Source organism: Amblyraja radiata, chromosome 12, assembly GCF_010909765.2.
Source record: "Amblyraja radiata isolate CabotCenter1 chromosome 12, sAmbRad1.1.pri, whole genome shotgun sequence".
In the NCBI taxonomy this organism is placed as follows: domain Eukaryota; kingdom Metazoa; phylum Chordata; class Chondrichthyes; order Rajiformes; family Rajidae; genus Amblyraja; species Amblyraja radiata.
In genome coordinates this window covers 15,048,638-15,063,288 of record NC_045967.1, presented here as the reverse complement: position 1 = coordinate 15,063,288, position 14,651 = coordinate 15,048,638, and the positions used below count along the sequence as shown (strand labels likewise).

The 14,651-nt window shown below is 44.3% G+C and overlaps 1 long non-coding RNA gene across 1 annotated transcript; it reads right to left on the bottom strand.

Moving 5' to 3' along the window:
- Positions 1-583: 583 nt before the first annotated feature.
- LOC116979374 lies at positions 584-10,453 on the bottom strand. The gene is made up of 3 exons (XR_004413688.1): positions 10,404-10,453; positions 6,778-6,780; positions 584-595 (listed from the first exon to the last, which is right to left on the bottom strand). It is a non-coding gene; the product is annotated as an uncharacterized LOC116979374 (long non-coding RNA).
- Between the last annotated feature and the right edge of the window lie 4,198 nt (positions 10,454-14,651).

Sequence of the window (14,651 nt, the reverse complement as noted above, 5' to 3'; positions counted from 1 at the left end):
CATAGTTTGTGAAGCACTTTGGGACTACATGAAAGCCATTATAGAAATGCAAGCTTTTCTTTTATTCTTAGGTCATAGCAAGTAAAGTTAACACATAAGATTACTGCCTGACCCACTCAGTTACTCCAGCATTTTGTGTCTGTCTTCGGTTTCAACCAGCATCTGCAGTTCCTCCCTACACATTGAAAACTTGCCGTTGGGTTGCACCTCAGCTTGGTTTGGCAACAACTCTGCCCAAGACCACAAAAAGTGGCAGAGGGTTGTGGTAGTAACCCATCCATCATACCGACCAGACTTCCTACCATTGACTCCATCTACACTTCATTGCCTCAGAAAAGCAGCCACAATAATCAAAGACTTGTCCCACCCCGGTCATTCCATCCTCTCCCCATTCCCATCAGGCAGAAGATACAGAAGCTTGAAAGCGCGTACCACCAGACTCAGGAGCAGCTTCTTTCCCTCTGTTCTCAGGCTTCTGAACGGTCCTTCCATATCTTCGGGTATTGTCCTGATCTTCCAACCTACCTCATTGCGGAATTTGGACTTTTTCTCTGGAATTGTTGCTCTACAACGTTGAGAAACTGTATTCTGCGTTCTGGTATTTTTCTCTTGACTCTACATTTTGTACATGTATTTGGTTTTATTATGCTCATGTTCAATATTATCTGTTGATTGGGTACGACAGAAACAAAAGTATTTCACTGTACACGTGACAATAATAAATCTGAACCTAAAAATCAGCGGGAGTGACAGGAGGGTTGGGGGGTGGGGGGGGGGGGGGGTGAAGAAGGCAAGGGGAAGGAGAGATTAATTGGTCTTAGTCACCAAAAGTTGAATTAGCTGACGATGACTCAGACACCCAGCTAAAGATATTTTTTGTCATTGAACTAAATGCTGAAATAAATCAGTCAGTGTGTGAAAGAATGAGCTGGTTTGACTTTGCAGTGTCATTACTGTCCCTCCTGTTCTCCAAATGTGCCCAAAGGATATATAGTCTGAATGTCTGAAACTTTGATGCTAGATTCACAACTTTGCTCAGACTAAAAATGGGCCCCGTTCCGATAACGTCACCTATCCACGTTCTCCAGAGATGCTGCCTGACCCACTGAGTTACTCCAGCACTGTGTGTCTTTTTTTAGCTCATCTACTAGACAAGCTTCAACTAGGCCTAGGCTTTCACAAGAGAGTTTGTTCCATGGTTTTTTCCCCCCAAGATGTTTGATCCTAGTTTTGTGGTTTTGTTAATGGAAGCACTTCCATTTCACAGGACAGGAAACGGAACAGTTTTCTTGACCTGGGTATCATCGAGTCATACAGGCATACTGCACTAAAACAAGCCCTTAGATCCAACTTGTCCATGATGATCATCAAGTAAGGGCGGCACAGTGGTAGAGCTTCTGCTTCACAGCGCCTGAGACCCGAGCTCGGTCCTGGCCTCGGGTATTGTCATTGTGGCGTTTGCACATTTTCCCTGTGACTGCATGTGTTTCCCCCGGGTGCTCCAGTTTCCTTCCCCATCACAATTACGTGCGAGTTTGTAGGTTAATTGGCCTCTGTAAAATTACCCGTGGTGTGACAGGAGTGGATGGAAAAGTGATATAACATCGAACTAGTGTGAATGGTGATCGATGGTCAGCACCGGCCTGGTGGGGTGAAGTGCCTGCTCCCATGCTGTATCTCTAAAAAAACACCACCCAACTCTGTTGATCCCATTTATAGGACAGTCTGTAGTCTTTAATATGTTGGCAGTTCAAGCGTCTGCTTAGAAACTTGTTAGAGTACTTCCCTCCTTCACCAAGGTCCAACCTTCCTATAGATGAGAAACTTCTTTCTCAAGTCCCCTCTAAATCATTTAACCCCTTGCCTTAATTCTGTGGCCTTTAGTGTTAGGCACCTCTGTAATGGGGAAGAGATTCCCACTGTTTTCCTTATCAACCCCTTCATAATTTCACATAGCAGCATGAGTTCCTCCCCCACTCTTGGTAAACAAACCCAGTCTAACAAACCCGGAGACGCACGGATGTTTGTCGCGGAGCAAGCGAGCCGTCGCCGGGGGTTGCCGGAGGAGAGCGCTCCGTTCGCTGGCCCGCGGTAGCCTGAAGCCCCGGTCTGCGGAGCTCCAGCTGGTGCAGTGTCCGCAGCCTGGGAAACCTCGTTGGAGACCCCGGAGGAGAAGAGCTCCGACTGCCGCCCCGCGGCCTACTTCTACCGCGGGTGCAGCGGGGACTTACCTACGGAGTGGGCCCCTCGCCAGGGAGCCCTGTAGAGGAGCTCTGACCGCCGGCCCTGCGACCCTGCAGTCTGCGGCGCTTCTGGCTGCGGCGCGGCGGGGACTTTAAATCTTCGACCGCCGGCCTGTGGCCTACACCATCTTGAAGCCGCGTCTCCGGTGGGAAGGCACCGATTCAGGACTTACTTGGACTTACATTGTCTGAACATCTGAACGCCCGCAGCGGCAACTGCGGAGGGTTGAGGTCCCGACCACAGGGGGAAATGGAGGAGGACTGGCCAAATTTTGTGCCTTCCACCACAGTGATGAATGCTGTGGTGGATGTTTGTATTTTGATTGTGTATTGTGTGTTGTTTTTTATTGTACCGCTGCTGATAAATTCATTTCACTTGCACTTATGTGCAAGTGACGAATAAAACTTGATTGGTTGATTCTATCCTTCCCCTCCCCATAACTATAAAACATAGAACAGTGCAGCAATGGAACAGGCCATTCCGTCCACAATGTCCACGCCGAACATAATGCCAAGATAAACAACACTTACTGTATCTGCCTGCACATGATCCATATCCCTCCATTCCCTGCATATCAATGTGCCTATCTTAAACGCCACTGTAGATTGGCCATTGCATGCTAGCCAATTATAGTGTTTGTTAGTGGTAGCTTCGCCTAGTACATGCTTTATAATATCAAGAGCTCGCCTACGCCAGGCAGTAGATGTAGCAGCTCGGAGCTATAACGTACTGCAGATCCTATGCTGTAAATGATTTAATAAATATGTGTTGTATCTTAACGTATGTTCGGGTCACATCATTACAGCCACTATCATATCTGCCTCTACCACCACCCCTGGTAGCATGTTGCAGATCCCTACCACTCTCTGTGTAAAAGACTTGCCCCACACATCTCCTTCAAACTTTCACCTTAAAGCTATGCCCTATAGTCTTCAACATTTTCAAATAGGGATGAAGGTTCAGACTATCTACCATATCTATGCCTCTCTTAATTTTTTTAACTTCTATCAGGTCTCTCCTCAAATCCCATGGCCTACTACCCTCTGTGTAAAAGACTTGCCCTGCTTGCCTCCTTTAAACATTACCCCTCTCACCTTAAATGAAGCTCTCCATCCCAGGCAGGAAGATGGCAAACCTTCTCAGGATCTGCTCCCATGCATTCACATCCCTCCTGGTATGCATCACCTGTAGTGTAGTTGCATTGTGCTGCAGAATCTCCATTAAAGATCAGTGGCTTATTGTTTGCCTCCATGCTTGGTTTAATTTAGTTTAGTTTATTGTTGCCACGTGTACCGAGGTACAGTGAAAAGCATTTTGTTGCGTGCTATCCAGTCAACGGAAAGACTATACCTAATTACGACCAAGCTGTCCACAGTGTACAGATACAGGATAAAGGGAATAACGTTCAGTGAAAGGTAGAGTCCAGTAAAGTCTGATTAAAGATAGTCTGAGGGTCTCTAATGAGGGAGATGGTTGGTCAGGACTGCTCTCAGGTTGTTGGTAGGATGGTTCAGTTGCCTGATAACAGCTGGGACGAAACTGTCTCCTGTGTCCCTGATGGTTGGCACAGATCTGGTGGGCTGAAGTGCCTGTTTTTCTGCTGTATGTTTAGTTTAGAGATTCAGCATGGAAACAGACTTTGGTGGGCCTGGCACAAATTTTTTTTTACACAAACATCCACCACAGCATTCATCACTGTGGTGCCTTCCACCACAGTGATGAATGCTGTGGTGGATGTTTGTGTTAAAATTTTATTGTGTTTTTGTGTGTTCTTTCTCATTGTACCGCTGCTGGCAAATTCATTTCACTTGCACTTTATGTGCAATGTGACGAATAAAACTGATTGTATTGTATTGTATTGTATTGACCCTGCAGCTCACCGAGTCCACGCCGACCATCGATCATGCGGATCACACTAGTTCTATGTTACACACTAAGGGCAATTTATATCATCCACGTTACGCACTAGGGGCAACTTACAGCGCCCAATTAACCAAAAAAACACGCACATCTTTGGGATGTGGGAGAAAACCAGAATACCCAAAGGAAATGCTCGCGGCCACAATGAGAATGTGCAAACTCCACACAGACAGCACTATGGGTCAGGATCGAACCTTGGTCTCTGATGTTGTGAGGATGGAACACTACCAACTGCACCACAATGCTGCCCTACACTCAATGATTGACTCAATGACTATGAAAACAGGTTTTCCCTCTGTTTAATTTCCAGCACTCCTGATCCCACATGCCCAGTCATTTTAAAACTCCCAATTCGGGTGTGCCGGAAATCTGAAATAGAAACAATAAAAGTCCTTTTATGTACAATAAAAACAAATGATAAACCATTAAATTCTATGCAAACAAACTATGAGCCTTGTCCAAAAATACCCCTCTCTTCAAATTCTCAATGAAAATCCTAAAGCATGAAACGCGACCAAAATGATCTTTGACAATTGTAGACAATGATGAAAGTGTATGTTCGATGTTTATTTAGCCATTACAGATTTATTCTCCACAGGATTCTGGTTCAATTGTTTGACATATAATTTTATCTTTGGTTAAGTTATCATTTATATAATCAGGCAGTTTTGAATTTGGTTGGGTTTGGTTTGTTGAACCCAGATCTTCAGTATTAATTGATTAAACTTCCCCTGAAATGCAGATTGTATTGATGCAATCAATGTAAACTCCCAGCGAACTAGAAACAAAACGATATTTGCACTGAGATAGCAATTGTTCACTGCTAGTTTAATTTTAGTTTAGAGATACAGCATGCAAACAGGCTATTCAGCCCATCGAGTCTGCATCGACAAGCAACACTTTCGTACACACACTAGGATCAATTTACAATTTTACCAAAGCCAATTAACTTACAAACCTCTAGGTTTTTGGCGTATGGGTGGAAACCGGAGCACCCGGAGAAAACTCACGCAGGTCATGGGGAGAATGTACAAACTCCGTACAGACAGCACCCATAGTCAGGATCAAACCCGGGTCTCTGTCTCTGGCTGCAACTCTACTGCTGCGCCACTGTGCTGCTTTCTAATCACTGGACGTATGATGAGCTCTGTGACTGTACTGGCTGGAGTATAGAAAACTGAGGGGGAAATCTCATTGAAACTTGCCAAGTAATGAAAGGCTTAGATATAGTTAATGTGGGGAAGATGTTTCCACTAGTGGGAGAGTCCAGGACCACAGGGCACAGCCCCAGAATATAAAGATGGATCTTTAGAATGGAGATGAGGAGAAATATCTTCAGCAAGAGAGTGCTGAATCTGTGGAATTCATTGCCACAGACGGCTGCGGAGGCCAAGACATTGGGTAATTTTATTCTGTGGATTGAAAGGACCATGATTAGTATGGGTGTCAGGGGTTATCGGGCAAAGGCAGGAGAATGGGGTTGAGAGGTCAATGCATCAGCAATGATGGAATGGCGGAGCAGATTCGAAGGACAGAATGGCCTAATTCTGCTTCTATATCTTTTGGTCATATGGTCTGATTGAAAGTAGTTCCATGCAATGTAATTGTTCCTGATCATAGCACAGACACCTCAGCTCCTTTGCTAATTGTCCCAGTCCCTCCCGATCGCCCCACCGTTACTCTCCATTCCCAGATCTCTACAATTTCTCTCTGTTCAAACTCCGTACAGACAGCACCTGTGGTCAGGTCGAATGCGGGTCTCCAGCACTGCAGGGCAGCAACCCTACCGCGGCGCCACTGTGATTCCCTGTGATCGCACTTATTACACCTGATAATAACGAAACCATTGAACCATTGAAGTTGGTGATGCATTCTCAGCATCTCACAATGACCACTAGATGGCAGCAGATACACATTTTGCTGACACTACTGAGGTCTCACCTGAATTTATGGCAATAACGGGGTTATAAATGCAGTCTCAAAAGCTAGAGCAATCCACCAATAAGTGCTTTGTTTTTGTTTGGCTTGTTAATAAAGTAACAATCCATGTCTGATGGGCCTTCTATTTTAGTGTTCTTTTTCTGAATGTGTTACTGAATAGCGCATGAAGGAACTGCAGATGCACCAAAGATAGACTCAAAGTGTGGGAGTAACTCAGCGGCTCATAGAGTCATTAGAGTCATACAGCATAGAAACAGGCCCTTTAGCCCAACTTGTCCCCACCGAGCAACATTTCCCATCTACACTGGGCCTGTATTTGGCCCATATCCCTCTAAACCTATCCTATCTATGTACCTATCTAAATGCCTCTGAACAGTTGTGACAGCACCTGCCTGAACTACCTCCTCTGACAGCTTGTTCCATACACCCACCACCCTTTGTGTGAAAAAGTTACCTCTTAGTTTCCTATTGAATCTTTCCTCCCTCACCTTAAACCTATGTCCTCTGGTTTTCGATTCCCCTACTCTGGGCAAGAGACTTTGTGCATCTACCCGATCTATTTCTCTCATAATTTTGTACACTTCTATAAGATCACCCCTCCTGCGCTCCAAGGAATAGAGTCATAGCCTGCTCAACCTCTCCCTACAGCTCAATCTCTTGAGTCCTGGCCACATCCTGGTAAATCTTCTCTAAACATCATTTTAGGCTTGACAACATAATTCCTATAACATGGTGACCAAAATTGATTTATTATTGTCACATGTATTGAGCCACATGTGAAAAAAAAGAAATAAAGTGAAAAACTTTATTTGAGTTCTCTCCAGTCTAATTACACTGGACGTGTGGACATCAAGCCATACACACAACAGGTAGTGCAAAGTGAAAAGTACCAAAGTGCAGAATATAGTGTTATGGTGATAGAGCATTACAGCTACAGAAAAAGTGCTGACAAAAGAAGTGCAAGGTCCACAATGAGGTAGGTTGGAAGATCAAGACTGCACACTAGCTTATCCGGGGACATTTAGGTAGTCTGATAACAGTGGGGACGAAGCTGGTCCTGAATCTAGTGGTATGTGCTTTCAATTTTTTGTATCTTCTGCCCAACGGGAAAAATGAGAAGAGGTGAACGAGCGGGATGAAAATGGTCCTGGATTATATTGGCTTCTTTCCCAAGGGCAGCGGGAAGTGTAGATTGAGTCAATGTTTAGTTTAGTTTAGAGATACATCATGGGGACAGGCCCTTCAGCCCACTGTGTCTGTGCCGATCAGCGATCCCGGTACACTTGCACTCTCCTACAGACTAGGGAGAATTTACAATTTTTACTAAAGCCAAATTAACCTACAAACCTGGGAGGAAACCGGAGCACCCAAAGAAAACCCACACCCTCAAGGGGAGAGTGTACAAACACCGTATGGACAGCACCCATCATCAGGATCGAACCCGGATCTCTGGAGGTGGAAGGCAGCAACTCTACTGCTGCACCACCGTGCTGCCCTTGTTGGAAAGTCTGTAATGGACTAAGCTACATCCACAACAATGCTGAGAACTATATTCTGCACCCTGTATCTTTGCCTCTGCTCTACCTATTGCACTTGAGTTTGACTTGATTGTATGTATGTATAGTGTTATCTGATCTGATTGGATAGCATGCAATACAGAGCTTTTCACTATACCTCGGTGTACGTCACAATAATACACCTAAACTCTCTTCAATTTCTTGCAGTCCTGGAAAGAGCTGTTGCCAAAGCAAGCTTTGATGTATCCTGACAGGGAAAGACACTGTATATTAATATGTTTCCAAAATAGTCTACATAATATGGGTGCAATTATTGGGTGGCATGGAGCCGCAGTGGTAGCGTTGCCACCTATAGGGCCTGTCCCACTATACGTGTTTGCCCAAGAGCTCTCCCGAGTTTAAAAAAAAATCAAACTCGTGGTAAGTACGTAGAATTACGTAGCGGCACGTAGGAACTCGGGACGTCTCTTAGCGGCTCGTAACGCTAACAGCAGGTACTCGGGAAACGCGGTAAGCTTGTGAAGTTTTTTCAACATGTTGAAAAATGTCCACGAGAGCCCCGAGTACCTACGAACGGCTCTTACCGTAATTCTCCGAGTTCGAATCAGGGGAAACTCGGGATAACTCTTGAATTACCTCGTACAGTGGGACAGGCCCTTTACAGAGCCAGAGACCAGGGTAGGATCCTGACTACGGGTGCTGTCTGTACGGAGTTTGTACGTTCTTCTGCGTGGGTTTTCTCCGTGATCTCCGGTCTCCTCCCACACTCCAAAAACGTACAGGTTTGTCGGTTAATTGGCTAGTTAATTGTCGCTAGTATGTGTAAGATAGTGTTAGTGTGCGGGGATCACTGGTTGGCATGGACTCGGTGTGCCGAAGGATCCCGTTTTCCCACTCTATCTCCGAACTAAATTAAACTATGTTATGAAATATATATTCACGTACCTCTTAAATAGGTTTCCAGTGTCCAGCTCAGTGTAGCACACTGGTTTGTTGGGAATTGTAAGAAGCAGCATGATCTTTCCTTTACGACCTAATGATAGCACAAACATATTGCTGCATGGATCATAACACCTACAAATGCAGCCTGTAAATCATTCTCAAAAGGGGTTGTGAACAGTGGAGCGGAGAGCACAAGCAGAGAGTGGGTCAGACAGCAAACGAGTTAATATGATAGGATTTCTCTCCGTTATGAATATTTTAGGTAAATTATGAGCTTTACACAAGAGCACAAGACAGCCTTCCTGTGTGACTTTATGCTGTGATTACCTAATGGATCCCTGTGCTTGCGTTGCAGGGTGGAGACATCTCGCAATGATTTTTTTTCTGCCACTTCTGTTAGAAAACAGTTTGGAATATAATTGGAAAGAGTTCACCTGGTTCTGGTTGCAGATAAAAGGTAATCAGGCAAGTGATTGTGACCTGTGGACTTACCTTGGGCAAGACACTTCACCCACCTTTGCCTGTCCAAACCCTGCAGGAGAAGGACTCCTGGAGAATGGGCGGCACGGTGGAGCAGTGGTAGAGCTGCTGCCTTTACAACGCCTGAGGCCTTGGTTCGATCCTGACATCGGGTGCTGTCTGTACAGAGTTTGTACGTTCTTCCTGTGACCTCGTGGGTTTTCCCCGGGAGCTCCGGTATCCTCCCACACACCAAAGACGTACAGATTTGTAGGTTAATTGGCTTTGGTAAATTATCCCTAATAGCCGCATAGTCTACGCCTGGTCTTGCCGATGTAATGGAGGCCACATTGGGAGCACCAAAAGCAGCAGATGGAAAAGAGACTGCAGATACTGGAACAATAGCACAGAATGCTGGAATAACTCAGTGGGTCAATCAGCATCTATGGAGGCTAAATGTGTGAAAAAAGGTTTCACATCGAGATCCTGGATCAAGATTGAGAACATTCTGATGCAGGATTAACTCAAAATCTTTTGCCTCCACATATGCTGCTTGACCTGTTGAGTTCTTCCAACATTTTGTTTATAATAGATCCTCAACGAGAATAAGTGTCTGCTAATAAAAATCATTACAGCTGGAAAACCTTTATGAAAGATGCTGAAGCATTCCAGCAGTGAACATGTTGCTTAATAACATCGTTACTGCATTGAATAATTATCACGTATAATTGGTCTTGATGTACCCTTGGCTCCCACACTGAATCAAATGCACTCTCTGCTGCTCGAACCTCAGGTCAGTCTGAATGGGAGATCTGAGATCAAATAAATGTTGATATTTCACTTCAAGGGCTTAAAATGGTAGGCTCGATAGTGGTTTAGAACAGACCTTTGGATGGGCATATGGATATGCAGGGAATGGAGGGACAAGGATTATGTGCAGGTGGATAAGGAATGGTCTTAGCAATATGTTTGGCAAAGACATTGCGGGCTGTTCTTGTGCTGTACTGTTCTATGTCCTATGTTCTAATGAATTGAATTGATTAAAAGATACAGATTGGAATCTGGCTCTTTGGCCTTACAAGTCCAGGCCGACCATCAATCACCCATTCATCAATCTACTAGTTCTATGTTATCCCACTTTCTCACCCACTCCCTGCAAACTTGGGGTAATTGACAGAAGCCAATTAACTTACAAGAGTTATATATATATAACAGGCATTTTCAGAACAGATATACAAGAGTGACTATTTATCAAAGGAATATAATATTTGTGGTTGAAAGATACAACATTGATACAGGCCCTTTGGCCCAACAAGCCCAAGCCGACCATCAATCACCCATTCTTCAATCTACTAATTCCATGTTTTCCCACTTTCGCACCTGCTCCCTACACACGTGCGGCAATTTACAGAGGCCAATTAACCTACAAATGTGGGAGGAAGCCGGAACATCTGGAGGGAACCCATGCGGTCACAGTGAGAATATACAAGTTCCACACAGACAGCACCCGAGGTCGGGATCGAACCAGGGTTTCTGGCGCCGTGAGGCAGTGGCTCTACCAACTGCGCCACCCTGCCACCCTCAATCAGTCATGCATTGTGGACCAGCTAGCGGTATAGGATTTTAGACAGAGAGGAAATGTTTTTTTTAGAAGCGCCCAGAATATCTAATTTGCAGCAGAAGGCTCAGTAATATTTCTGGATTAGTGTTGACTCCAGTTGATGGTTTTGAAGGGAGGTGGCGTGGGAAGGGAAGGAGATGCTGGATTTATGCTGGGGCTGTGGGAGCAAGACTAGGTGACAGATGGCACTGAGTCTGTCAATAGCCCCAGTACCCGCTCCACTGGGATCCTGGTGAAGCCCAGTCTGACTAGCATCGCTCATTGACCCCTGTGGAGATCGCAACTCCGATGTTACACTGGGGCAGATCTGCCATTGGATTAATCGCCATTGATTGTAAGAGGCTAGTTTTGGATCTTTGGTTTGAGAGAAGAATGGAGAAGGCAAGTAATAAAAATATCCATTTCTATTTGATTTTGTGTGCTTTTAATTCAACCTTCTTGCTTCATTTTTCAATATCTATTTGCTTCAGTTCAGTTTTCAACATCTTTGAATGCCAGAATGTTTAGAAGCTGCCAAAATGCCTCAGGTAAAATATATTGTAAAATATAAAATGCTGGAGGAACTCAGTGGGTCAGGCAGCAACTATGGAGGGAATGTTTTGGGTCGGGACCCTTCTTCAGAAAGCTATTCTGAAGAGAGTACCAATCTGAAACGTCGTCGGTCCATTCCCTCCACAGATGCTGCATGACCTGCTGAGTTCCTACAGCACTTTGTGTTTTGCTCAAGATTCCAAATCCTGCAGTCTTGTGTCTCTCCAAAATGCCTCAGATATTTGACAGGAAATGCAGGTCTGCTCTTTGAGACTTCCCGGGTGTAGTGTATTTTGGGTACTTGGAACTGACTCAAAAGAACTCTCAGATACAGGAGTAAACTAACCAGCTTCTTTATTGTAGGACGCCACCATGAGTCTCCTCTAGTGCATGCGTCCCCTCGCACAAGACATAACATATGCTAATTACATGATATACATTACACTGCTCCCCCTTTAGCTTGGAGGCAGGTAACACCATTTACATTATATACTTTACACTGCTCCCCCTTTAGCTTGGAGGCGAATAACACCATTTCTACTACATTAAATATAATTGATTAACACACTGTTGCAAAATTATATTATTACAGTCATCTGACATTACATCCTCATAATTGTAAACTGTATCTAAACTTAGCACTTATAATGGTTAATTCCACTCATCTTTCTAATCACTCTAGCTCTACCTGTATCTCTGCCTCTTCCCTTTTTAAATACCCTAATGTAATTTGCAGATTTCTTCCTGTTCTTGATATTCTGCTAAAGTTAACATTTCCTCTGTTTCTGTTCCTTATTTGTAGGTGGGATCTGACACATGACTGCAGGTTTTCGTTTTTCAGTCGCTCTCTGTCGCTCAATTTCCTGGCGCTACGCATTTATCTGCTCTTGTTGTATAATGACATTCTGCAATGCATAAACATTTGTCCATTGCTCAGTGAAGGAAGCTCCATGCTGGACTATACTGAAGTGTCCTAATCGCAATCGGTCCTGAATACTTTTGTCTCGACCGACAAGCCTCTCTTCTTTAGACTTTTCTGTTAACAGCTTTTTGCTCATCGTCACACATTTATTTAACCGTTCTTTGCAACGTTTAAGCCTTTTCTGCTGTTCGTCTATTTGTCTTCTTAAATCACCTTTCTGGTTATTCATCAAGAAGTAGGATCTATACTGTCCTTGCAATACAGCAGTGGCTTTGATTTGCGCTCTGTATATTTCTCTTACTACATAAGCACTGTAGTAATACTGCACTACAACTGCTGTATAAATCGGTTTGAGGAAGTCTTTCCTATATCGTTTAAGCCTTTTGTATCGTTTCAGCCTTTTCTGTTGTGCATCTATTTGTCTCCTTAGGTCTTTCCTATACCAACTCATACGGAGTACTGACTGCACTTTTACAGTAGCTCTCTTTTGCTTAACCCACTGCCTAACCACCATATTCTTGTAGGCAGTTTGAATGGTAATAGTTGCATCCCTCATTGACTGATATTGCACAAACTGGGAATGCCCTATTTTGCATGCTTTGTACCATCTCTGGATCGAAATGACTGCTTGTCGCGTAGCTCTGTACCGTACCCTTAATCGGTAACCACGGTATGCAGCTTGCAGAGTGATTACAGCCGCCTTTTGCATCAAGAAATGCTTTCTTGTAATGCACATTCTTATGAATGACTTAATACAGCGTGCTGCCTTGGTTTTCTCTACCAATACTCTGGCTTTGATCCCGCGGTATAAGGCCTGAATACACACCACTGCTTCCCTCAAACTCTTATACTGTCTCACTTGGACATTTCTTATCTGGCATGCTCTGTATCGTTGCTGTACAGCAATGGCAGACCAGCGTAGTTTCTTAAAATACTGACGCTGTTTATGCATCTGATAATAAGTCTGTATGACCTTGACAGATTTATGCATGCCCCGCAGTTGCCTTCGAACAAGCATTCCACGGTAGGCTGCCTGAAGCAGTACAACGCTTCTGCGTACCTTCATGTAAGTTTTGCGATCACTTTCCATTTGAAGGTGTGCCCTATAATGGGTTTGTACTATTATAGCTGCCAATCTCATTGCCTTGTATTGACGGTATACTCTTTGCCTTCTAAATGCTGCTTGTATTACTGTTGCTGCCTTCTGTTTGTTCCGGATTTCTTTCCGTACATTCATACCCCTGAATGCAGCTTGAATAGCTAGGGTTGCCCTTTGGATGGCAATATCTCTTTGCCTTTGACTTCTGCCACTTTGCCCTTTGTCCCTTAGCACTTGACCTGTGTCATTTTGCACTTGACTTGTGTCCCTTTGCACTTGATCTTTGTCCTTTTGCACTTGACCTTTGTCCCTTTGCACTTGACCTTTGTCCCTTTGCACTTGACCTTTGTCCTTTTGCACTTGACCTTTGTCCTTTTGCATTTGACCTTTTACACTTGACATTTGTCCTTTTGCATTTGACCTTTTACACTTGACCTTTGTCCTTTTGCATTTGACCTTTGTCCTTTTGCACTTGACCTTGGTCCTTTGAGAGACTCTCTGCCCTCTTTAGTTCAGGCTCCTTGCCTCTGGATGCCCTTGGAGGTTTTGGCGAGAAAAGAGCCATTAATACCTCCTTACACTCCTCATACATTTTATCTGTGGGCTTGGCTGGCAGCAGTAACATACGTAAGGTTTGATAACTCTCTCTTCCTATGCCTAATATGAACCATGCTCTCTTCTTCTCCTCTGCAGCAATATCGTTGGAAATGAAACACGCCTCCAAGACTTTGGTCCATTTCTCAAAATTGCACCCAGAATCTAACTGGGGCACGTTTCCTACAATTTGCAAAGCCATGCTACCTGTTGCTATTCAGGTGCACTATCTTCTTTTCTCTCACTGTGTATTCTGCACTAGACTTAATCCTTCTACACACTAAGAAGTGATCCAGCCCACTGACTATTACTAATTCTTATAATAATAGATTTATACTATTAACCAACATTTCATGTTAATAGACATTTAGAACATTTTAACCATATTCCTGCTATGCACACAGATTTACTATTAATAACAGTGACTAATGCATTACATCCAAACAGTCCCGCTTTTACTGTGAAGGAATAGTGAACAACGCATTACATTCTACAGTCCTGCTTTTACTTTGAAGAATTTCACCGGTCCAGCTTGTCGGCCTCTGGACTCCGGTGCCTTCTCGACCTCTCGAGCTGTCCCCACCGGTACATTTGCTGCTGGCCTCTGGACCCCACTGCCTGAAGCCTACTCTTTAGTTTTTAGTTTTAGATTCAGCATGGAAACAGGTCCTCTGGCCCAACGAGTCCGTGCCGACCAGCGATCACTAGTTCTATGTTATCCCAGTATCGCATCCGACACTTGGGGCAATTTGCGGAAGCCAATTAACCAACAAACCCGCACGTCATTGGAATGTGGGAGGAAACCGGAGCACCCGGTGAAAACACACGCAGTCACAGGGAGAACGCACAAACTCCATACAC